The following is a 26,230-nucleotide window of genomic DNA, read 5'->3' as shown; positions in this document are numbered from 1 at the left end:
CTAGCTAAGGCTAGGGGGAAAGCTTTTAATATGAGTGTGTAATTGTTATTAGTTTGATCCAAACTTAAGCTTTAATGTGAATTTGTAGTTTTTGTTCAAATGGAATTTGTAGTTTTCTTTTTAATTAATTGATGAATGTTTGATAATCTATTTCATGGGTTCAATCATGTTTTTCCCATTGTGTAGTAAAAACTTTCATGCTTTTAAAAGAGAAGAGAATTACTTAGATTAATAGAATTTTGATGAAGATTATTTTTTGATAGTTTGTTGCCAATGGTACAAGTTATGCTTAGAATACTTCTAAAGGAAATTAAAAAGAGCTTTAATTATTTTGAACAACTACAATGGAAAATATTTTGTGGATCAAATTATTAAGAGTTGCATGCTTATGTTAAAAGTGGAAACCCAATGCCTTAGTGTTTTAATCAATTGAATTTTCTTGAAAACAATTCTTGCATACATCTACTTGTCAATCATAATTGTTCTTTTTCAGCTCTGTTATCTTTACACCGCTCTCTGTGGATACGACACTCGGACTTCCGAGCTACACTACTATACGATACCTTCCCTTGGGTTTTGCAAAGTGGTGCGAACACATGGGCATTTATTTGAGATAAAGGAATGGCATATGTTGAAATATCCACAGCTTGTGCAGAGGTTGGTGTAGGAGTTGAACTTGCGTTTGACATAGGACTAGTAGATGAACTGAAGGTTTTTGCAATTTAAACACAAATTAATTAAATTAAATAAAAAGACATGAGTGATATTACATATAGCTCTCTGCAATTGAAACTAAAGATTAAAGCTATAAATGATTCATTCATTACAATATTTAAATACTAAGATTCCTTGTGCACATTTGAAAAGTCAACATATTTTCCAATTCATGTAGCTTTAATCATGCTGTACCAAAAAAGAAAGACGAGAAGTTGCAGGTCTCTGCAACTTTCATCTCCTTTTAGTTTTTCTCATTTTTTTTCTGCTGGGCTAAGAAAAAATAATACAAAAAATAAAAAGCAAAATACCTTGTGGAGAGATTGCTGAAGATCAGTGTGAAATGAGGCTGGGTCTTACAAAATGCTGAATTAACATACCTGCTTAGAGAGATGAGAGTGATGGTTGTGCGACTAAGCTAACAGAGAGAAGAGAAAGTTAAGATGTTTGGGGGTTAGAGGGCGGCTGGATGAAACAAAAAGATGGAAAGTTAATTTTAGGGTTAATGTAGGTAGTGTTTCAGTGTTTTGCAGTCTACAATAACTTAATATCCAGCCACTAATAAACAAAAATATATATATTAGTATTTAAATAATAAAATAATTATAAATATCGGATCGATACGGGTTTCCATCGGATTGGGGTTATTGTTCACCGTTAACCAAACCAAATGTTTCGATACGGATCGGATCGGAATAATTAAAATTAAAAAATAATTATTTAACCAAACCAAACCAAACTGTCACGACCCGACTCCCCTAGCACAATATTGTCCGCTTTGGGCCCCCCTCTCTGCCCTCACGGTTTTGTTTCTGGGAACTCACGAGCAACTTCCCAGTGGGTCACCCATCTTGGGATTGCTCTAGCCCCCAACTCGCTTAACTTCGGAGTTCCCATGACTCCGAAGCCAGTGAGCTCCCAAAAGGCCTCGTGCTAGGAAGAGAAGTGCACACACATTTAAAGCACTTCACCTTTCCCTCCCCGAGCGATGTGGGATTGCTCACCGTTCTTGTTTTCCCAAGACACGGGTCTTACAATCCACCCCCCTTTGGGCCCAGCGTCCTCACTGGCACCCTTCCGGTCGGGGTCCAGCTCTGATACCATTTGTCACGACCCGACTCCTCTAGCACGATATTGTCCGCTTTGGGCCCCCCTCTCTGCCCTCACGGTTTTGTTTTTGGGAGCTCACGACAACTTCCCAGTGGGTCACCCATCCTGGGATTGCTCTGGCCCCCAACTCGCTTAACTTCGTAGTTCCCATGACTCCGAAGCCAGTGAGCTCCCAAAAGGCCTCGTGCTGGATGGAGGTGGGCGTGTACATATAAGGCACATCACCCCCTCTCCGTTGGTCAATGTGAGATCTCACAATGGGTCTTACACAAACCGTCGGTACGCAGATAATTCGGATGAGATGCCCACCCCTATATCTACCACCATTACTTTATGTCTGTTTGTACCAAAAATCGTATTTTTGCCTAAAATGGAAGATAATGTTCCATGAACATCAAAATGGCCAAAATATGGCTAGATATGCATTGCTGTAGTCAGTTGGAGTGGGCCCAAACTTCAACTTCCAGCTCTCAAATCAAGTTTCATCCTTCATGCAAGTTGTTGTTCATCTCTATGTCTACTGCAACATATTCAAATTTGGGATCATTTGGATAAATGTGGGATCCTCGCGACATCAAACATCAGAAGCATACCAGCAACACCGAAAGCAAAAAATAGTGGCAATTCGGGCCTAATTATGGCCTAATTCGGGCCAGCTTCCAGTCCTCAAATGAACATTCGTTCTTCATGAAAGTTGTTCCTTTGGATGTCTACTACGACATATCCGAATTTGACATCATTTTCATAAGTATTGAATCTTCAGGGCATTAATCATGATTTCAGTTCGTGACAGCAGTCTGTGACGACCAGTCAGTTACAACCATGCTAAATCAGATTTTCTATTGCTCAAATGGAATTAAGTTCTTCATGAATGTTATTCCTACTTATGTGGAGAACAACATATCTGAAATTGGCAGCAACTGGATCAATCTAGCATTCCCAGTTTATTTTGAATCAAGGCATGTTCGAAGAAGAAATTTAGTAGCTGCTAATCAAGTTTCACTTCATCAATGGAGGGACTTCATCACAGGTGAGTTGATTCAAAGAAGAATAAAATAGTGATGGGGTGGATGGAAACATTTTAATATTCTTTGTGATGAAGAATATTAAAATAAAGCCAAAGCTTAACATACACGTGAAAAGGATGAAAGAAGAGAAGAAATAGTGCAAGTGGACTTAAAGAATAAATAAAGAAAGAAGTAGAGATGGTGATCATTATCTCTACATTTCTTTTTTCTTTTAGTCAGCTACTTTTGGCTGTCACTCACTAATCAATGGCAAGTGGACTAATACTTTGAATTTCTTTAAGTCTAATAGTGGCAACTTTTGTCATTTCTCATCAAAGCCTCTTAGCAACTTTTTTGGGTTTGCTTGTATTTTCAGCAACCCACTCACCAAAATCAATGGTAAGTGGGCACTCTAAATTGGATGCTTGTCCCAACACTCAACCGACCTCATTCTCTGTAAATTGAAGGAGAAATCATCATAAAAAAGAAAATGACTCTCTCTCCAAAAACCAAACGCAACGCCTCGAAAATATTCGAAAAAACTCAAGATCTTTTCAAACATGCTTACTTGATATTCAGATAACCAGTTGACAACTCATGCATTTATCTTTTGTTTCTCTGCCATCTTCACAGTATGATTTCTTTTGAATGATCAATTTGAATTTATGTATTACTCAAACTGTATAGAGAAATCTCCAGTCTTTCCTGTATTGTAATTGGTGTTTTGACTTAGTTAAATGGAGAAATCTATAACTCTTGTCTTTCTTTGCTATCAATCCAAATTAGATAAAGAGATCTTGAAGTTTGTCTTAGTTATTTTATCAAATATTAGCTATTTAACTGTTCTTATATATTCCTGTATAATAGTTTGCTTTCCCGCCTTTATATTATTCAAGCCTATTATTCGCACCCAAAACAGAGGTCTAGGCCCAAATAGGGCTCTATTAGTTCGAAAATAAGGGCTAGTTCAGGCCCGAATTATATCATTGGGCCCGAATTGATTAGAACCTTGACCCAATCTAGGGTCATTTCGGATTTAAGATAGGTTTTTGAACTCAAATAGGGCAACATTAACCACGACGCTGGTTTCCCTCTTGTTTGATCAGGTACTATTCGTATCTATCGAACTGACAACGCACAAATGAAAAAATATTGAAGTCCTCTTGATTGAGGCATAGAAAAGAACTTATCCAGGCCAGTACTCCCCTTGAAGCACAATGGCTTAAGCAGAAGTCCAAAACAAGCGCAAATATGACAAGTCAATATCCTACACTACATATACAAGATCAATTGGGCTGGTCTCATACCCAATAATGGCACGCTTACGCAATTCATGATCAGGACAAAAGGAACAAGTAGTTAGGGTCCAGCCTGAGCTCGCCTGTTCTTTTTTAACCTGGTCCAACTTTCAGTTTTGTTCTTTTAACTAACCTGGTCCAACTTTCAATTTTGTTCAGAAGTCTCCTTGCAGGCCAGACATCCAATCGGGGCATTTGTGTTGACCCGACGACCTTCCCACTCTCCAGAGCAGCTCGATCGAGAGTACAACAAAAAGAGTGTAGGCGTGAAAAGGGTCGACCAACAATGTCTTGCACCAGCCATCATTATGTTCGAACCCATTCCAACATTATTATTAACATTAAATAATTATATTTGACTCCATCATGGGATGGAATCCTATCCCAACATGTTGTCTTTGATTCTCTTCGAATTCCCAAAGTGGGTAATTCAGGTGGGGAGCTGCTGTGTGGGTCAGCTGTGGTGGTGGTGGAGGCGGAAACGATTCGTGATGCTTTGCAGGTGTGTGTAGTGTAGAGCAGTGTTTCAAACGTACTGAACTGGAATCCGATTCAAAAGGATAACTTGATTAAGCAAGGCATCTGATGCTATAAATCAAATAAAAAATAAAAAAGCAATAGCTGATTGCTATATATGGAATGGCAGAGCAAAGAAGCAATGATTGAGTTGAAAAATATAGAGATGGAGGAGATGGAGGAGGTTGAAAGAGTGGGAAAGGCACTGAAACGCACGCAAGGGCCATGTACGATAACTGGGAACGCCTAAAACGACACTACAGCGATAATCCGAGAGAAGTGCTTGTTCCATTAACGACGAACAACGACACTGTACTTCACGTCGTAGCCTTCACCGGACGCAAGGACGTGCTGGAGTTTTTGATTTCACTGATAAAAGAAGCTCGGCAGTGTTGTGTAGATTTAGCTCCACCAAAATGGATTAAGCTGCATCCTCAACTTGTGATACTCGCAAGTGCACGAACCGTTGGTAGTATAGCATATTTAAGTGCGAGGTCGATTCCACAGGGATTGGTGATTGAAGTATCCAATTTAGTTTCCCTACACAAAATAGAAACAAAAACAAAGAACATAAAACAAGGAAGAAAGAAATAAGTAACTCAAGCAAATAAGTTCCCAAGTTCAATTTAGATTAATGGATTGATTCTAGCTAAAGTATGATTAAGCCATGGTGTGTGGTCATAACCTTGTGTTCCTAATTCCCTAATTTGATCATTTGTTGTCTAACCTAAAATTAAGCATTAGGAACCCATTAAGCATAGAAGAACATTTTAAACAACCAAGTATGTATCTAATCCCTGTTGTCGAATGTCCATACATACTCTTCCTATTCATAGTTCAATTCGAATTAAAGCATGGTGTATACTCTTAATTCAAACCAAGATAGCTAACATGCAAGCCTAAATGGTGATCAATCATTCAAACTAGCATATTAACTTATAAGCATAATGAATAAGAACAAAAACCATAATTGAAACTTGGAAACTAATTCAACTTGAAAACTTAAGAAAAGAATTTACATAACAAAGAAAAATAAATTACAACTAAGAAGCAAAAGGAAAGTTAGAATTGAGAACTAGAAAGCAAAATTAAGAGAATTTGAGGGAGAGAAGGGAAGGGAGCTCTAGAGAAGTGTTTGAGAGCTCCCCCCCTTGGGGTGTGTTTACAAGCTTAGAGAACTTCCCTATTTATAGGCCTAGGGGAAGTGAAAATCTGAATTCAATATGGCTAATGCATACAAAACTTGTTTTATAAAATCTGAAATGGTTGATGCACTTGTATTAGAAAATCTAAATTGGGTGATGCACTTGTATTAGAAAATCTTGAATTGGTTGATGCACTTCACCAATAGATCCCACCAGCAGCCCTAGCTCATCTTCATGTCACCATGACCAAGCTTCCAACCAGAAATGATAGCTCATACCTAGCTCACCATGACCAAGCATCCAACCAGCACATGCTGAGGTCAGCATGACCAGCAACTTCAAGGGCTTACAACTTGGGCTTCTCTTAATTAAATTAGGACTTTAAGCACTCGATATTGAAGTTCAGAATGTCTTCTTTCCAGCCATATGTTATTTGGGCCAATCCAAGGTCGGAGGAAGAAGTTAAGGCCGAAACAAATTGCTAACTCATTTTTCGCGCTGATAAGATCCATCCTGAGCATGGTTCTGTGTTTGCTAGGTAACGGACTCCAGATTTATCCAATGGGGCTGAATTTTGGATATGTTATAGTACACACCAATTGGAACAACTTTCATGAAGAATGTGGCCTCATTCGAGCTATGTAGGTTGCTGAAACAAAGCTTGCAATATGACCTACGGAACTGGACTGGCAGGGGGCTGTAGCCAAAATGAGTTTGTCTTTTAAGCTCTTCATCCATTCATCCAAATTAGGCCTTAACATGCTTGAATTGCATGAATTATGCTCTCTTGCTCTATTTGCCTACAAAACACACAAAGGGAGGCAAATAACTTAGAAATCTAAGAAACTAAGCAAAAGAAGTAAGTAAATAGGGCATGTATATGCATGAAATTATGAGCTTAACAGGCAGCTACACCATGCGTTGACAGTGGAGAATGGTCAAGGCAACACCGCTCTGCATGAGGTGGCTGCGACCGGAAACCTGGAAGCAGGAATGCTATGGGTGGGGCTGGATAATAGAGTTAGGATCGAGCTTGCTAGACTAGATCTTCACCAAAACGGTGCGCGTGGTTCTGCTAGCTATAAACGTGTGGTAGAGATTCGGAACCAGTTAGGAGAAACCCCACTCTACAGGGCTGCTGGTTTCGGTCACACAAAGTTGGCCAAATATTTGGCTACCCAAGTGGGAGTGGACGATATAGAGTTGCACTTCCAAAGACATGTAGATCAAGTATCCATTCTTCATATCGCAGTCATTGGCCAACATTTTGGTCTCTCTCTTCAAAATGACAAATGCATTACTTTTTACTTTCATTATATATATATATGTATGTTATTCATGAAAAAAATGCATTACTCTCTATTTGTACTATATTTACTGATCATATTGTTATCACCCTTCTAATACTGATGGCAGCGGCGGAGCCACATAAGGACCAGAGGGGTCCTAGGCCCCTACTCAACTCTCTCTCTCTCTCTCTCTCTCTCTCTTCCAAGCCATTTTTACTCTCCTTTTCTTTCTCTCTCTCCCTCTCCCTCTCAGTGTAAATAATTTAATGTTGTGTGTGTACGAATTGAATAGATTATTGAAAGATGATAAAAGGGTTATATATACAATAATCAGAACTTGATGTGTAAAAGCTGTAATTTAAAGCTTATTTAATGTATTCTATAACAGGAATACACAAACTCACTACAGTAGCAGCAAAAGTTCCTAAGTCCACCATTTAAAGTCATATAAAGTGGATATTATACAAGTCACGATTCAACAAGCACCCCACAGCAGTTCGACATGCAATGCTCTTGGCAGTTTTTTAATGAATATAAAGAAATACCTACGGAAACTTAATAACCAAACAGGCACTTAATGAACGTAAAAATATCGTAAGCAATTGACAAGTAATGTCCTTGCCTCAGTGCTATAACATTACCTGTTCTTTCTCTTCAAAATGACAATTGCATTACTTTTTACTTTCATTATATATATATATATATGTATGTTATTCATGAAAAAAATGCATTACTCTCTATTTGTACTATATTTACTGATCATATTGTTATCACCCTTCTAATACTGATGGCAGCGGCGGAGCCACATAAGGACCAGAGGGGTCCTAGGCCCCTACTCAACTCTCTCTCTCTCTCTCTCTCTCTCTCTCTAACATTAATTTCTGACTCCGCCATTAACTGATGGGTCAGCAATATGGTCAGTAAAGTGGTACAAATATGTCCTCTTATATCATACATCAGTTAGTAAGATAAGATACTTAATAATGCTGTCAAACTATAAAAATGGATTATTTGAGTCTTGCTATAAGTTTGGCAAGTAAACATTTAGTCTATTATATTTGATTTTATTATTATTATTATTAACATGATTTTCCTTCAATGCAGAGACTGCTGTTTGGTTACAAAAAGAGTACCAAAATCTTGCAGAAAGAAGGGAAAGTAATGGATTCACAAGTCTTCAATTGCTAGCCCGAATGCCATCTGCCTTCCAAGGAAAATTTCGCAAAAGCAAATGGAAGATGCTCATTTATAAGTGTACGATCTACTCTATGCCATAATACGTATTAAAATATAACACATATGCTATGCTGCATTTGAATTTTTCGCACTCCAAAAGTGGGGACTGTATTTACCAATAACGTAGTCAGAAAATTTATTTGGGACGACTAGCTAAAGTTTTTTTTTCTAGTGATGAGATTCGACTTAGGCTTTCTTTTATCTGCAATCATGTTTCCTATTTTGTTAATTAGAATTTAGTTCAAAATACTATAAAATAATTTTAAGAGATCTTTATAAAATTTCAACTTCAACCATATACTCCCTAACTTAAGGAGACATAAATACTTTAATTATTATTTTTATTCAATTCTTGATTTCATCTCACCACTGCGGTGGCACTTGTTTTGTTAATAATATAAAGGGTTGTTCCAATATAGGCCCATACAAATACTATATCTTAGACTTATACCCACCTACTTTTAAATCTTTACTTAAAACTCAAATTTAAAATAGGTTGCCATGTAAGATAGATTTGTCCTAGTATTATTAACTAAATTACAATACATGTCATTTACCTTCATATTTATTTTCAAACATGTCATTAACTGTCTTAATTATAATTTATTCTTCCTATTAATAGCATATCAAACCCCTCATTTCTTTTGGTTGGCATTCCCTCTAACCCATCGACAATTTATAAAATATTTTGAACCCAAAAAAAAATCCCTAAATTATATATCCAATAAATAATGTACCTATAAAAATAATACATATATATATATATATATATATAGGTACATTTTTTACAAACAAAAGTAGGTAAATTACTTTTACAATATACCTACAAATGTGTATAGGCAAACTATTTACAGTAAGGCAAATTATTTTTACAATATACCTATCAATGTACCTATATTTTGCACGTTCAACAATTTACCTAGAGATATATGTAACTAAGAAAAATGTAGGTAAATTAATGTGCCTAAAACATAGGGATCAAGACCTATAAAGAGCAAGAACAAGTGTCTTTCTTAAATTTGAAATTAATTTCAAACCATAACAATTATTAAATTTGAAATTTTGATATAAATAAAAGGAAATAACTAACCAATCAATATGAAAATTAAAACAAAATATGAACAGGTAGTCGGACTTGGAAAAACATACCAAGTTTTAATTATATATTTCGTTTACAAAATATAACCAATCATAGTAAAAAAACATAATAGGTACATTGGAACAAAATCAATTTAAAAAACATACGACACTAATTACACACCAAGTTTTAATTATATGTAAAATAAATAGATAAAACTGACCCACAAAACGTTTGCAAAATTGAAACACCATTATGGCATTAAATAGCAAACAATTTGTTTAAAAAAAAAAAAAAAAGGTCAAAATGCAATTAGGGGTGTTTTAGGAATTCAAAAAATGTGACATTTAATAAGTTAAGCTTGAGTAGGTAATTTGCTTAGGTGAATCTTAGTCATCGAGTTTTACTTATAAAAATTGGGTTTAATTTATAGAAAAATAAAAGAATGGCTTGTAGGTAAGAAAAAATGAATTTGAAGGGACACCCCAAATTTAATTTATCCTAGTCACAACCACCTCTCTCTCTCTCTCTCTCTCTCTCTCTCTCTCCTGCTCCAACTCCATATTGGGTTGGATTAACTTCACCGATCCAATGCAAACCGTCAAAGTCGCTGCTAAGTTTGGGATTTAGGACAACCGAGTTGGTCAGTTCGGTTGGTGGCACCGTGCTGCATATATATTTTCGAAACTATAAATTTAGGACAAAATGTATCTACATATATATTCACAATATAAAAATAACGTAACGACAAATATATGTTAGAGTTAGAAAGTTAAATATAAAATAAAAATTCATTCCAATTTTCTGCAGCTGTTGTTTAATAGATTTGGATTATATTTGGAGGCATGCTGAAAAACTAATTACTATATATCTATCTTTCCCATTCAATATCTCTCTCATGAATATGCATGCATGATCATAATAACTAGAAGGATGGCCACGAATCCGTATGATGTACAAGGAAATGCAGAAGCAAAAATCACTATTGGAACTCACTCATTTGCTGGTCGAGAAGGACCATTCATGGGTGGAAAGTAAAAAAAAGATGGATGGGACAATTTCCCTGGTGCCGTCACAGGAAAAACATGATGCTATTCGCTTCGGCGGCTGCGACAGAGGAGAAGAAGAAGAGACCAGATCTATTCATAAGTATACCCCATTGCTTATGGCCACCAGCACCGGAATAGCACAAATTGTGGAAAAAGTGCTTCAGTTGCACCCTCAAGCGGCTGAGGCACACGACATTGATAATCAACAAAACATTCTGCACATCGCCATCAAGCACCGCCGGCTGGAGATCTTTAAGCTTGTATAAAAGAGTAAATCAATAACGTTAAGGATGGCTATGAAGAATGACCGTGATGGCAACACCATATTGCACCAAGCTGCATATATGAGATATTATTCTGCAAACACTCAACGAGTAGGTGGTCCTGCATTACAGTTGCAAGAAGAACTGCGTTGGATGGTGGTGAGTGAGTTACATACACTTTAATATAATTTTCAATTTATTTCATTAATTAATTGAATTCATCTACTAGGACATGCATGCATGCGTTTTCTTGATTCTATTACTATACTCTCATGCATGCGTGTCACTACACCAAAATTGACATACATGCATTTAAAATACAAATTTTATTAGTTCCCCATCCCCCAAATAAGAATAGGTAATGAAATTAATTATTAAATTCACTATGTAACTATTTTTTTTCTAGAAAAAACATCTATAAAATGTTTTAAATTACTGAAAATATATATATATATTAACAAGGTAACATCTTCCAACAGTGCAAAAAAGAAATTCCATTTTATATGGTATACTAGTGATTTACCCCTTGAACTTGTACCTAACTTTCGATTTGCCCTCTATCCTATTTTTTTAAGAAAATTAAGGATATGAACTTTTTATTTTGCCAATTTTTCCCCTACCATCTAAATCCTCGACATTTCATCCAATTTTCAGTTAAATCATTTAAAAAAATTATTTTTTTGAAAAAAATTGAAGAAAAAGAGTACCATCCTCCACCTCCATAGACCTTTCCCCCCACCTCCCCCTTATGTATTTTTCATCCCCCGAACCTAGCCCACCCTGCCTCTCCTCCAGATTTTTCTTCTCCTCTCATTCCCCATGACCACCACCCTCCACTCCCAGACGAACCCCCCACCCCACAGACCCCTCCTTTCACCTCCCCCTTTCTGTTTTTTAACCCCTGAGCCCAGCCCCCCTTGGGTTTTCTTCTCTTCCCATTCCCTGGAGAATCCCACCTCAGGAAATTGCACATCGGAGCAAGATTTGGAGCTTCTGGGCAACTACACCCTCTGCGACAAATTACCACAGAGAGAGAGAGAGAGAGAGAGAGAGAGTTTATTTCAATTTTCTGTTTTTTATTTTATATTTCAGTTTTTATTTATTTTTAACGTACAAAATGACCACTTTGCCCTCATATTTAACGGTAAATTGAATAAAATGTTGCAGATTTAGACAGTAGGGGGGAAATTGGCCCAAAAAAAGAAGTTCATATCCTTAATATATTTTCTAAAAAAAAAGGATATGGGCAAATATAAAGTTATGTACAAGTTCAAAGGGTAAATCACTAATATACCCCATTTTATATTGTTAATTAATGTATTAATCCTCAACAATTTTCCATTTGCGGCCAGCGTGTGGAAAAGATAATGCCACCTCACTACACCATGCACCACAACCATAAGGGTCTGACAGCGGAGGAGCTCTTCAATAGTGAGCATGCAAAGCTTCTTCAGTCGGCACAAGAATGGATGAAAGGGACTGCTCAGTCATGCTCGACCGTGGCGGCTCTGGTGGCCACCGTGGTCTATGCAGCCGCGTACACGGCTCCCGGGGGTTATGATTCGAACGGGCTTCCTCTTCTCCGGGATTCTGCTTTCTTTGTCACATTCGCCATTACCGACACTGTCTCGCTCATCAGCTCATTAGCTTCTTTGGTAACGTTTCTCTTTATCCTCACATCGCCATTTGAGTACCAAGACTTTTACCGTTCTCTTCCGTTCCGGCTACATTTAGGGTTCACCCTTCTGTTCTTCTCACTGGTAACCACCATACTCACCTTCACTGCTACTATTGTGCTATTGATTCATCTCCGAAAGAAATGGACAACGTCCCTCATTTACGTGGTTGCATTTATTCCTGTCCCTGTGCTTGGGCTCATGCAGCTTCCTTTGTATAAAGGATTTTATTCCCAAGGTTTGAAATACATTTTTAAGAAAATTAGAAAGATTAAATTTTCAATTTGCCCTGCAAGAGGAAGCTGATATGTATTCTTGGTTTGAGTTAGGCCTATTATTGAGTGATTATGTGTGAGCTACAGGTTGTAGCTTAAAAGGTCAATATATATAGCTCTGAGTTGGAGTTCTCTCTTCTTCTTCCTCTGCGTTTTTCCCTCCTTTTATGTATTGTTCAGAAGAACTTTACAGGCTTAAATAAAGTGTATGCCAAACAGTTTGTATGATGTTTTTATATGCAAAAAAATAAAATATTATTTTAGATATAAGATGTTAATTGTTTTTGCCTTCTGTGAAGAGAGCTAGCTACAAAGGAGGGAGAGCTGGGAGCTGTCCTGGAAACTACCTTGCTGTCACCAGCTAGTTCTTCTATTCTCTTTATTCTATCTATGTATTTCTTATTTTCTGTATTCATAGTTATGTCTAGCTAATCCATTTAGTTAGGGCTTAGGATGAAGCCCTAGTCATGAATATTCAATGTTATGGATGATTTCATAGTTAATTGATTTCCTTGCTTTCATTGCCAAGTTGTTAATCTCCAGCTTATTATGTGCTTGATGTATGTTTTCTTGGAGTAGCTAACTAGGATTTTATGCATCTAGCACAGGTTGGGAAGGGGTTTAGATTCACCAATTCTACTCTCCTTTCACAAGCAACACATGAATGGCCTAAGAATCTCTTTGTGGTGAATTTGAATGTGTGTATGGGAGTAATGGATGAAGTGAATGTGTCTGTCTTTGAATGTGGAATGGAAGTGGTATTTATAGGGAGAGGGGAGTGATAATTCTGAATTCAATATGGCTAATGCATACAACACTTGTATTTAGATAATCAGAATTGGTTGCTGCACTTCACCAATAAATCCCACCAGCAGCCATAGCTCATCTTCATGTCAGCATGACCAAGCATCCATCAGCTCATCCTCATGTCAGCATGATGTGTATTTTCATGGGCTCACGAATTGGGTTTTGCTGAATCAAATGATGACTTTAAGATGTCCATTTTGAAGTTCAGAATGTCACTGATCCAACCACACAAGTATTGGCCCAATCCAAGATCGGATGAAGAAGATAAGGCCGAAATGAACTTCTAACTCAGTCTCCAGTTTTTGCACGTTTGTTTGCACCATTTTGCTTCAAATGCCTCAAGTGGTATTCCTCTCATGCCAATCAGCCCTTAATATGCATGGATTGTATCAAATGTGATGTCTTGCTCCCTTAACCTACAGAACACACAAACATAGGTAAGTGACTCGAAATAAAGAGAAACTAAACAAAATTACTAAGTAACGAAGGCATGCAAATGTGTGAAATTATGTACTTATCACATATATATATATATATATACACATCTAGTTGTATCGGGGAAACAATCCAATAGGGAATTGTTGACTAACCACATGTAAACCGTCCTCCAAAAGACCATGTGGCTAGGGACGTATGGTCCAACTGGGGGACTTGTAGGAATTTCAAAACATTTTTCCAAAGTTTATTTGAATATTAAACATGCATTTAATCAAATTAATCGCAGCGGAAGTCTAAGGTGGTTGTTTAAATCCAAAAACAAAACTTCTTCCAAGTATCTTAAGTCATGAACATTGATATGTTTTTCATAAATGAAAATTCAAGAGAAAGGATAAGATCTAATTACCCTTGAAGCAATTATATGAACCAATTTGTGTTTGGTCTTCTCTTGATGATTTCCTCTTTGTTGATCTCCTCTTTGATCTTTGATCTTTGCTCCTTGATCTTTCTCCTCCATGTGAGCCACAAAAGTATATGGCCTCTAAGTCTCCACACCAATGGAACCTTGAGATGAGAAGAAGTATCTTGAGAATACTTGGATGCTAGTGCAAGATTCTCAAGATTGGTTTCAATCTAAACCACTTTGAAAGATGAAAGTGTTTCACTCTTGAAAACTCTCTTTTGTCTCTCTTTGATCTCCCAAACCCATTTGGTTGATGTTGGATTGTGTTTGTGTGTTAATGAGCTTATGGAAACAATTCCCATACACATTCACTTAAGCATTTTCGGCCAAACCCCATTGGGCTTCCAAACTTGGGCCTTATGACACTTAAACCATAATATTTAGGTGTCTTAAGCCCTTGGGCTTGATACCCAACCATTTGGACTTTCCTTAACTATTACCGAGGCCCAAATACGTTTTTACACGTAGTAAATCATCCACATCAAATCAATCAAATTGATTTCCTCATTCTCATTTGTATTACTCAAAGTTAACCATTTAAGGTGTGCGATCCATTAGGTTCTAATTAGCAAGGCAGTGGGAAAATATTAGAACTCTTTCTAACCAACTGGAATTAAAACCCCTTTTTAATTCTTCCTTTATTTGGATCGATCACAATCAATCCTAGGACTTCCACAAGCCAAGAGTGACATCTAGCAATATATCAAGGCTACCCAAGCTAACCAGAATAGATGAAGAACCTATTCAGTTGGAATTGCAATGCAATACGGTCATTCTCTTATACAATGTTTCAAATCATATTATTAGGGTACGGATTGTTTATGTCAAACCCCTAATATGATTTATAACCTCATGTGATTCAAAAGAACATGATTAAGAACAACTTTCTAAATCAAGCTCAAAATACTTTGGCCAAAGATTTACTGAATCACATCTTGAAACATTCTCCTTCTTTATCGAAAGTAGAGATTCCTTATTGTACATTCACATGCCCCTATGATGAATTAAGAGATCCCAACAACACTTAAGACAAATCTTTTACGGCTTGCCTTTAAGAGCTATCAAAGATCAATAACGCATCATAGGACAACCATGATGCCTCAAGTCTAAGGACTAATTTGCATTATTGCAACTATGAGTTCTCATTTGACATGTAGATAAATACTCCATACGAGAACTACGGTTGATCGCGTTCAGTGTACTCATTCACTAATGAGCACCCACATACTTGTATTAGTGTCAACTACACAAATGGTTTGAGACTAACCATCCTCCCAATTGAGCATACATAATATGCGCTAATCTTGACGGTTTATCAATGCCCATTTGATAACCTATGATTAGGAACATTTTGGGATGCTACAGTTTGAGATTAAAGGTCTCCCGAATCTAATCTTCTTTAGATTACTTTATCTCTTATTTAGCATACCCTGGACATTTGTTTCTTTACACGATGTAAAAGATAACAAATTAAGTTTGCCCTTTATATATCATATACGAAATGTATTCTAAGGAGATTACATCAAATGTATTGGCTCTTAGGGCACATTTCTAACAGGACTAACTCTCAGCCAGCACGTACGGACGAAGAATCAAGACCCGTACGCCTGAAAACAGTCATACTCGCGCAGACTACCCAATTAAGGGTCTACAGCGACACCCCGTTAAGGTATGCCCTGGGTTCCGACATTTCCAAGTATCTCACAAATCCAATATCAGGTGCCAAACCAGGGGAGGTACACGGGGTCATGCTTATAGCACTTCAAACCGACAATCTAAACTCACATCTTTCCACATCTCATAACAACAACCCCGTACTTCCCAGACATAACCCACTAAGATAGGTAATAATTTCTCAAATATCATTTGTATATACTCAAGATACTTAAAATGTCAAAACCCAGGTATAACACAATTACTTTACAAAAGTAATAGTTTTAGCCATAAGGTATAATGTGAATTTCAATAAACCCTTTTAATTTCTTATGAATAGAAATCCCATCATGAAATCATGCAATTTATTTGAAAACAAAGTCCCAAGCTGCGTGACCCTGAGAGGGTCCTGCCTGCTGTGTATGTGGTGTCGAATTACCTATTTCAGAATACGAACACGATATTAAAATCCAATGCTTCAAAAGAAGACTTTAAATTAAAATCCTAATTCCCGGGTTTCTCTTAAGTACATGGAACGAGACGTTTCTATGGTCCAACTAAGAGTTTCGAACGATGGAATAGTCTTAGAAGACGCTTGGTCAATCCGGCAATCAAACTTTAAGTTAATGAATCGGAACATCCGGGGCTCCGATTCAAGATCCGCGAATTCCTATACTATCCTTGGAATACAGGGAACAACATACATGAAATTGGGTTTGATCCAACGGTCCAAACACATCAAACCCAAAACTCACACAATCTGGAAAATTTGTTTGAGGTGCAAACGATATCCAAATTGAGATCCTTAAACTCCTACGCGCTCGTGGCAACGAGGAGATCGCATTGGGACAAAATGCCCCTCTGCTACAGTGCCCACACGCCGCCACACGCGCCGGCAGCGCGTGGGTGTCCAAAGCAATATCGTATCGCTAGAAAATCTTAGAATCTCGGGCCAAGATTCCTACCCTAAGTAATACCCCTAATTTGGAGTCACTTTTGTTCTTGGACATACCCCAAATTATCGACGGAAGTGGCCGGAAACTCAAATTCAAAACCGGCCGACTTTGAATTCGAAAATCGAACTACAAACTCTCAAAATTTCTGGAATCCTATCCAACAGGCAGCTAGAGCACAAAGAGTAGATAGATTTCCATACCTCACTCGTCGGAAAAGGTGGCCGGACGGCGGAGATCGAGCGGCTGGAAAAATCGCGACAATCCGGCTTGTTTTTGACGGATTCCGGCGAGCACAGTGGACGGCGATGACTGATGCTATTCGGGAATTGACGGGGGAGGGAAGATGCGTCAAACCGGTCGAATCTCGTGGCCGGTGGTGCGGCATGCGGCGGCGGCAGCTCAAGGAAGGCGACGGCTGGAGGGAAATTCGAAGGGAGGGGGGAGTTAGGTCGTGGAGAGAGAGAGAGAGAGAGAGAGAGAGAGAGAGAGAGAGAGAGAAATTCTAAGTTTTATTAAAATTCGTTTTCCACTTATTTACAGTTTTGCCACTAAGGGTTTTTACCTCATAACTTCTTCGTTACTATCCCGATTCAATCCTATCGCACGTCTACGAATTTTTCTCGGTACGACCTTCCTAAAAATACCACTTGTTGCCCCAAAATCTTCTCGTAACAAAGAGTGACCATTTTACCCCTGCCCTTGAGGGTAAAATTGGAAATTCAGATTTTAATTTAATTAAATCAAATTAATTAGTGAATAGTCTTAATTTTTGGGTCGGGATGTTACAAACTCTGTTCTAAATTTGAAAAACAAAGTGTTTTATTTTGGTATAGACGTCGCACGTTTAAATAACCGACGTTATAAAATAAACACCATGACGATTTTTGAATAAATCAGACGTCTAGATAGAATTAATACGACGGCTTAAATTCCGGAGACGGCCGTTTTGTTTTAAGTTTACTCACGCATACACTCTCCCTCTCTCTGTCTATTTCACTGAACTTTGTGGTGCACAATTTCTGGAAAAGAATGCATATTTCAATCGAGTTTTTTCACTTATTCATTAAAATTTACGACGGTTTTATCTCATCTAGATGTTAGAATATTTATACAACGACGGTACTTTTATGCAGTTGTATGAAATTAAGTCCTACGTCTGTTTGTTCAATAGTCCGTTGTCTTACTTTAAATACTACAACGGTCTTTGATTTATGTTTTAATCTGTTTCATTTTGAATATACGACGGGTTTTTTTTCTCCCGACATTGTAAATTATAAACAACGACGGTATTTAAATACCGACGTGTTAAATTAATACTACGCCAGTTATTTCATAAAACCGTCGTTGTTTATAATTTACAACGTCGGTTTATATATCTGTTTTACACTCTGCTCAATGTCTAACAATCTCTCTTTCTCTCTTTTAGGATGATTTGCAAAAGCAAGTCTCCGAAGGCACTCTGACTGTCTCTAGGAGCAATGATGTCTTGACTCTTGCTTTGGGAACCCTCGAGCATGGTGGGAGAGTCAGAGGAGTTGGTGCTGGCGTTTCCCCAACTCAGTTCTTCAATTTGCCGAGACAGCAGAGAGTGAAATTTGGTAACAAATTGAAGGAAAGTCTGATAGAGGCAGTCAGAGAAGAGACCTTGAGGATTGAGGCGAGGTCAAGGGAATGTATAATGGAAGTAGTCAGAGCAGAGAGGGAGGTTATATTGGCACAATTCCGTCAACTAGTTCCTAATTTTGATCCCAACATGCTCAAAACCCCAATTTCTCCAATTCCTTTACCCCCTCAAGATCAAAGCCCAAAAAATCCAATGTCTGATAAGGCAAGCTGCTCTGGGGCCACTAATATCAGCCATTAGCTTTGGGGGTAGAAGATCCAAAGCCTGATGCTGATACTGCTGGAAAACAGCAAGATGACACGGTAAAATCTATGATATTTTCTTTTTCTGCCTTTTAAATTTTAAAAGACATCGCTCTTTTAATATCCGATGTTAACATTTCAAACAACGACGGTATATATTTACCGACGTTGGAAAATAATAATACGTCTGTTTCTTCCAAGAACCGTCGTGTTAAGTTAAATACCACGACTCTTTTACTTGTTTTGCAAATTATTGGGCATTAAAAATGTAGAAAATTAGTTAAATACCCATTTCTAGACATAAAACTATAAAAATACCCTATACTATTTAATGTATATAAACACACCCAAAATAAACCCAAAAATCAACAGTTGTATATTTTTTAATTTAATTATGAAGATGAAATACCTTTATTACCCTTTTAACATAAAATTGAAATTCCTAATAAACACCATATCAAAACCCACGTCCTCCAGTCTCTCATCTTCATCTTCAACCCCAATTTTCAGTTTTTGTTCTTCCACCTTAGTTTTGACGATGAAATCCTAAGCTCTGTTCTCAAGTAACTCTCTCTCTCTCTCTCTCTCTCTCTCTCTCTCTCTCTCTCTCTCTCTCTCTCTCCAACCTTGCCGATCAAATTCATGAATTTTCCCCTTCTCAAGAGCAAGAGAAGAGAGAGAGAGAGAGAGAGAGAGAGAGAGAGAGAGAGAGAGAGAGAGCAAGAGATCAACAGTTGGAGAGAGATTGAGCAACGCAAATGGCAACAGTTCAAATGCAGAGAGTTGCAGTATCGCCACAGGAGCAAGCTACTATTGACGCAGCGAAGAAGAACATAATTTAGGTTTCCAATACCAAGAAACCACTCTTCTTTTACGTCAATCTTGCAAAGGTATGTTTCTGTAGTAAAATAATTTATTTATTTATTTATTTGACAAATGAAGGAAAGAAAAGGAAAAGGAAAAGGCAAAGGAAAATTAAATTTAGTATGCTGTGAGTATGCTGGATCTGTGAAAAATTTGGAGGATTTGCAACATGAGCAAATGGACAATGACTTGGCGGATTCATGGGATGAAATGGCTCAGTATAAAATCCTATTCGATTTGCGATCTTCAATTTTGAGGTATTTGATTTTTTTAATGTGAATTCATATTCGATTTTATTGTAGTCTGATTTGGGTGATTTCATGTTCGATTAATTAAGTTGCTGGTTAAGTTTTCATAATTTTTGCAGTTTTGAAGTTTAAATTTGAAATGTAGATCCAATTCTTCTTTATTTTATATGTTTATTTTTGTTATTGCCGATTTGGAGATAAGCTATTGGATTTTCTGATTTCGTTCTAATTTGTATTTAGATATTCGTTTGAGTTTTAAATTGTGATTTTAATTTCTTTTTGTTTATAATTTGGATTGATTTCATATTCGGTTTGGTTATGGATTTGCTTTTGTGTTTTGGTTTGAGCTGTGGTTACAAATTTGTGATATTTGATTCAGTTATCATATTAATTGAGGTATGTTTTTTCAATTGAATCTGAGTATATTCGTGTTTTTTCTGTTTATGCACTATTGGTTTTTGAGTCGACTATAATTTGCTATTAGGTAGCAGTGTTATTACCTTATATTGGAACTTTACAGACATGCATTAGAAATAGGATTTTATATGAAACTAGCAGTGTTATTACCTTATACTGGAACTTTACAAGGGGTAGACATGCATTAGAAATAGGATTTCAAAGGAATCTAGCAGTGTTATTACCCTATACTGGAACTTTACAAGGGTTAGACATGCATTAGAAATAGGATTTCAGAGGAATCTAGCAGTGTTATTACCCTATACTGGAACTTTACAATGGTAGACATGCATTAGAAATAGGATTTCATAGGAAACAAGCAGTGTTATTACCCTGTACTGGAACTTTATAGTGGTAGACATGCATTCAAAATAGGATTTCATTGGAAACAAGCAGTGTTATTAACCTATATTGGAACTTTACGGTGGTAGACATGCATTCGAAATAGGATATCAGAGGAAACAAGCAGTGTTATTACCCCATACTGGAACTTTACAGTCATTAATCAACATGAAAGTAAACTAGCAGTGTTAAGAATGAGTATATGACTAAATATCTCTTTCTTTTTTGAGTTGCTGGAAATCGACTATTTTATAGTCATATGCAATCAGTTCAATAATGAAAATCCAATATAGTTTCAAGATTTTGTCCCAGATTCAAATCTAAAATACTGTTATTACCCTATACTAGAACTTTACAGCAATTAATCAACATTACAGTAAAGGTTTGGTTTTTAAATGTCTTACTTTTGAAGCCTTTTCTTGTTGAAATTGTTCTCTGAAATTTTTTCTTTGTTTTGTAGGTGGAGGTTAGTGTGTGGTGTTGGTTTTTGAAAGTAGATAAAGCTTCATGCTCGGTTTGCATAAATGATGAAGATGATGAAATGAACAGACGTTTTGCAGAGATTGTTTAATGAAGATGTATGCTTGTAGTTACAGTTTTCAAGACATTTTTGTGTTGTAATAAAATATTTGGGCTTTTTTATAAAATTGGGTTGGGCTTGTTTTGGGTGTTTTTTGAGTTTTTTTTTTTTTTTTTCTGTTGGGCATCAGTGGTAGTCTTGTAATTTATAGGAACTTTAACACTAATTTCTTATATAATAAATGAATTTTGGGTGTGTTTCTAAAGTGCATTCTATGTGGGGTTTTTTTTATAATTTCAGCCTTTATTTTGGGTATATTATTGAAGCTCCCTGAAAAATAACGACTGTGTTTTTTGCCGTTGTCTAATTCTTTTATAAACCATCGTCTATTTCATGATAGCATTAACTGCATTTTAATTAGACGACTTTTCTTTAGTGTAGCGACGTTATAAAGTTTACACAACGACAGTTATGTATTTACCGACGTCTATAACCTTTTCTCCATCAGTATTTACTAGAAACTGTCGTTTATATTATATACCACGTCTGTTTTTTAGGTTTAGTTAGAGTCGTTTATTTTAGTTCACACACAAACTAACTTATATTTCTTTATTTATTTCATGTAACAGGATCTCTCAAAGCTAGACATGTCACCTCCTCTGTTAGCCTTATGCCAACTTGTCCAGACCAAGTTGTTGCCTACTAACGAGACTCTGACAATTCACATGCCCAAGGAAGTGTTTGGCTTTGAGCATGATACCTTCCTCTTCACTGAAGATATTTTGCAGTTTGGTTCCATGGTTGAGATTGGAACCATAGTGATATCAGTATACATGAGGTAATTCTAGAAATCCCATTTTGTTTTACATTTCCCTTTCTTTTAAATTAAAATCTCATTTAATTGAATTTCATATATTTAGGCACCTATTTGACTATTTAAAAATGGCAAATATGGTAAACCTTGTTGGCCTCGTGGACCCTGGGCTAGTCAGCTCTCAATCTGGATCTCTATCAGACCGAACAAAACAACTGTCAAACCGCCTGAAAACAGCAGATGGGGATCAATTTTTCTTGGTCCCTTATAATCCAGGGTTAGTCCCCTTAACTATTTAAAGTATTTTCCTTGTAATATTTTTCTTTGTAGTACTATTAACCTATATGGATCATTATGTGTAGGGGTCATTGGGTGTTGGTAATTGTGAGACCAGCTAAGGAGACTGCTTATTACATGAATTCACTGCCAAACTGCTCCGTTGACGACGACATGAAAAGTATAGTGAATACGTAAGTTGATTTATTTTGATCTAAGATTTTTTTCCCTTTAAAGCATTTGAAGTATACGAACGGTAAGTTATTACCGACGTTTTAAATAATTTATTACGTCAGTATTGTCTTTAAAACGTCGTGTTAATTTAACTACCACGTCGTTTGGGTTTTATTTAAGAACGTTTTAATTTTTTCTGTTCAATTTTTTGTTATACGACGTTTTCCTCTTACCGACGTTATAATGTTACACAACGACGGTAGTTTTTTACCGCCATTTGAAACAAAATACCACATCATTTGTTTTAAAACTCCGTCGTTTTGACTGATTTACCACGACGGTTACTATTTGTATTTAAATTTTTCGTTTTGTCATTAACACTCTTTGTTTTCTTGTAACAGGTCAATTAAAATGTTGAACATTCATATAAACAAAATATCATCACGTAAACAGGACATTTGAAAAAATCTACACGGCACTCCTGAACAACCAACAAGTGTAGAGTGTGGCTATTACGTGATGCGATTCATGAGAGATATAATTCGTCGGTTTTTTTACTACGTCAAATTTTTCTTTAAAACCATCGTTTGTATCTTTATAACACGTCGGTTTTTTGGTTTATTTTGCAGTTTGAAAAGAAAAAAGATCGAGTTCAGTATACACAAGAACATATTGACGAACTTAGGCATGAATGGGCAGAATTCGTTAACATGCAAATACAGAATGATAATTGATGTACATAAAGATTTAGTTTATTTAAAATGTAAATAAATATTTTTGTTGTAATCAATCGAACAACCATCAAAAAAATTATTGTTTAGTTCCCAAAAACCGACGTCTGATTCTAATTTACACGTCTCATATGTGTACACAATGGTCGTATTGCTATAACTGAAAATATAACATCGACGGCAATTCTTAAAAACGACATGTAACAGTCATAAACACGACGATTTATAATTAATTCATCTTGTACAAATGAATTTTGTACCGATATACTACGTCTGTTAGTACAACCACATCGACGTCTTAATAATATACAAAGGCGGTTATTATAAAAATTTGACGTCGTATAGATAAACAACGTCGATGATCCAAAATAAGATGACGTGGTAATACAATAACCCACGTCGGTTATCCAAACAATTGACATCGTTTTATGTTCGTTTCGACGTCTAAAAAAATATATGACGTCAGTTTGTGATGTTTAACGTCATTGTAAAATGATACAATGTCGGCTAGGTCATTTGGCATTTAATTTTAAATGACTTTTATATTTTGTTTAATTCCATATTAAATTCAAAACTAATTCCAAAAATTAAACTGACAACTACCAAGCACTCATTGAAATATTTTTTATTGTATTTAATTACTAATATTAATAATATATTCAAAACAAAATCCGAAAAATATACCGACAAATTCTATGCACTCATTGAGACAATATCTTGCCCGTTAAGGCCTGAAAAATGTAATTTTAGTTTTCAAAGTTCAAATGATAACAAAATTCAAACAAATTTAGAGACAAAGCACGGTACTCCTTATACTTTACATAACATAACCCTAAAGTTTATGTGATCCATTGGTGTCCCATAAATTCAAAATGATGAAATCCATATTTTAGTCTACTATTATAGAAGGCATTGTTGTAAGGAGTCCGTAGCAATTTTCGGTTCATTTTTCTCATACTTGTGTATTTATTTAAAATTATTGTAAAATTTAGGGTTTAGGGTTTAAGGTTTATTGAAACGACACCGGTTTTCCCCCGCGTTTTTAGTCAACTACGTAAACCCAGACTAATTGTATCATATTTACGACGTCGGTTATGAAGTGGCGACGTATGTTCTGTTTACAACGTCGGTCTTGTGTGGAAACCGCCGTCATAAGTACATATTAGACGTCCATATATAATTATTTACCGTCGTCGTTGAAAAACGCGGTACTTTAAATTTTTTGACCGCGATCTAAAATTTTCAGAATTTCCCTTTAACCCTAAAATAGTTCATTCTCTCTCTTCAACATAAATTTGTCTTAAAGTTTTCGCTCTCTCTCAAAGCATTGGGTATATTCTCTCAGCTCTCTCTCAAGCTTTTGTTATATTCTCTCAGCTCTCTCTGAAGCATTGGTTATCTTATCCATGTAAGTGCAAACCCTAATCTCTTTATTTAATGATATTGCACGGCTTCTTAAATCCATAAGTGTTTTCGTTCATAGCTATATTTGGGTTATTTTATGTTTTAGTGTTTGCATTCTTGTAATAAGTACTCTCTGTTTGGGTTCTTTTATGTTTGTTTGGCCATGGGTTCTTGGAAAAGGGATGGGGATGGGAGATTTAAGCTGTTTTTTTTAAACCATGACGACGGTTGATGGATCAAACCATCGTCTAAATGTTTATTATACGTCGGTTGTTCATTTACTCCCGTCGTCTGAGTTTTAAGCCGCAACTGTCAGCCTAAAGACAACTGTTTCTCCATTAAACGTCGTCTTTAGGTTACCAGAACCCCATACAAATTTCTGGGTTTGGGTATCTTAATGACGATGGTAACTATAGATGCCGTCGTCTGAATTTATATTAAACGACGATTATGTTGTAAAAACCGTCGTCTTGTTCATGTTTTATTTTTTATTTTCAATTTGTCTCTGCTATTTGAATGAGGTAGTGTTTCATTGCTGGCCTTTATATATATATATATATGATTTTATAAAGTGTGAGACGAATAAGTCATGGATACATGTGGATAGAAGATCGAAGGCATATCAGTTAGGGGTGGAAGGATTTTTTAATTTTGCTGTAGAAAATCTTGGAAATACAACTCATATTCGTTGTCCATGTGTTAAATGTGGGAATATTCGATTGTTTGGGGTTTGAATTATACTTTAATGGAATTGACCAAAGCTATAAGATTTGGACATGGCACAGAGAACCTTGGGAATGGACTACCAATGCTAGTAGAAATGTGGAAGAAGATGAGCAAAGTAGGTTCAATTATATTTCTGAAGAATTAGGGATGGATGATAATGGTTTTGCCAATATTGGATCTAATCCTTATGAGTTTGCCAATGTGATTGGGGATGGCGATGAACCCTTGTACCCTATTTGCAGTCATGGTATTAAATGTCGATATTATCTCCGATATTATCCCAATAATATCGGATTTTTGGGGGGCCGATATTTTCGCAACAAACCATGGTGTTATCGTCAATATATCGATATTTTTATCGATATTATCCCGATAATATCGGGGATGATAATATCAACATTTTTATGATTGATTTGGGCAATATATGGCGATATTATCAATAATATCCTGATAATATCGCGATACGAAACCCAAAAATATTTATATACATGGTTTTTGTGAAAACCATTTTACTCCTTCAACACCTTAACCACCATATCACTTATGTTTTTGCGAAAATATGCTAAAATATTTATATATATACATGGTTTTGTTTTGAATTCTTTTTGCAATAAACAAATTTTCACATGAGATGAGTAGTGTAGCATCCCGACCCAAAAATAAGACTATTCACTAATTAATTTAAATTAAAAATGGAAATTCCAATTTTGCCCTTGAAGTGGGGGCAAAAAGGTCAATTTTTATCCGAAGAGATTTTGGAGCAACGGGTGACACTTTTAGGAAGGTTGTACTGAGCCGAGTCCGTAGACACGCGGTAGGCTCGTTTCGGACTTGAA

At 36.3% G+C, this 26,230-nt stretch overlaps 1 pseudogene across 1 annotated transcript; it reads left to right on the top strand.

The window, feature by feature from the left end:
- The first annotated feature begins 621 nt into the window (after positions 1–621).
- On the top strand, positions 622–12,687 carry LOC110763852 (uncharacterized; annotated as a pseudogene). Its single transcript, XR_015826264.1, has 9 exons — positions 622–711; positions 2,608–2,854; positions 4,564–4,631; positions 4,776–5,031; positions 6,696–7,060; positions 8,184–8,353; positions 10,218–10,236; positions 10,323–10,864; positions 12,058–12,687. The product of XR_015826264.1 is annotated as an uncharacterized LOC110763852 (transcript).
- Positions 12,688–26,230: the final 13,543 nt, after the last annotated feature.

Source organism: Prunus avium, chromosome 8 (assembly GCF_965620075.1).
Source record: "Prunus avium chromosome 8, drPruAviu1.hap1.1, whole genome shotgun sequence".
Classification (NCBI taxonomy): domain Eukaryota; kingdom Viridiplantae; phylum Streptophyta; class Magnoliopsida; order Rosales; family Rosaceae; genus Prunus; species Prunus avium.
Note: the sequence above shows the minus strand (reverse complement) of the source record. Positions and strands in the feature narration are given on the sequence as shown.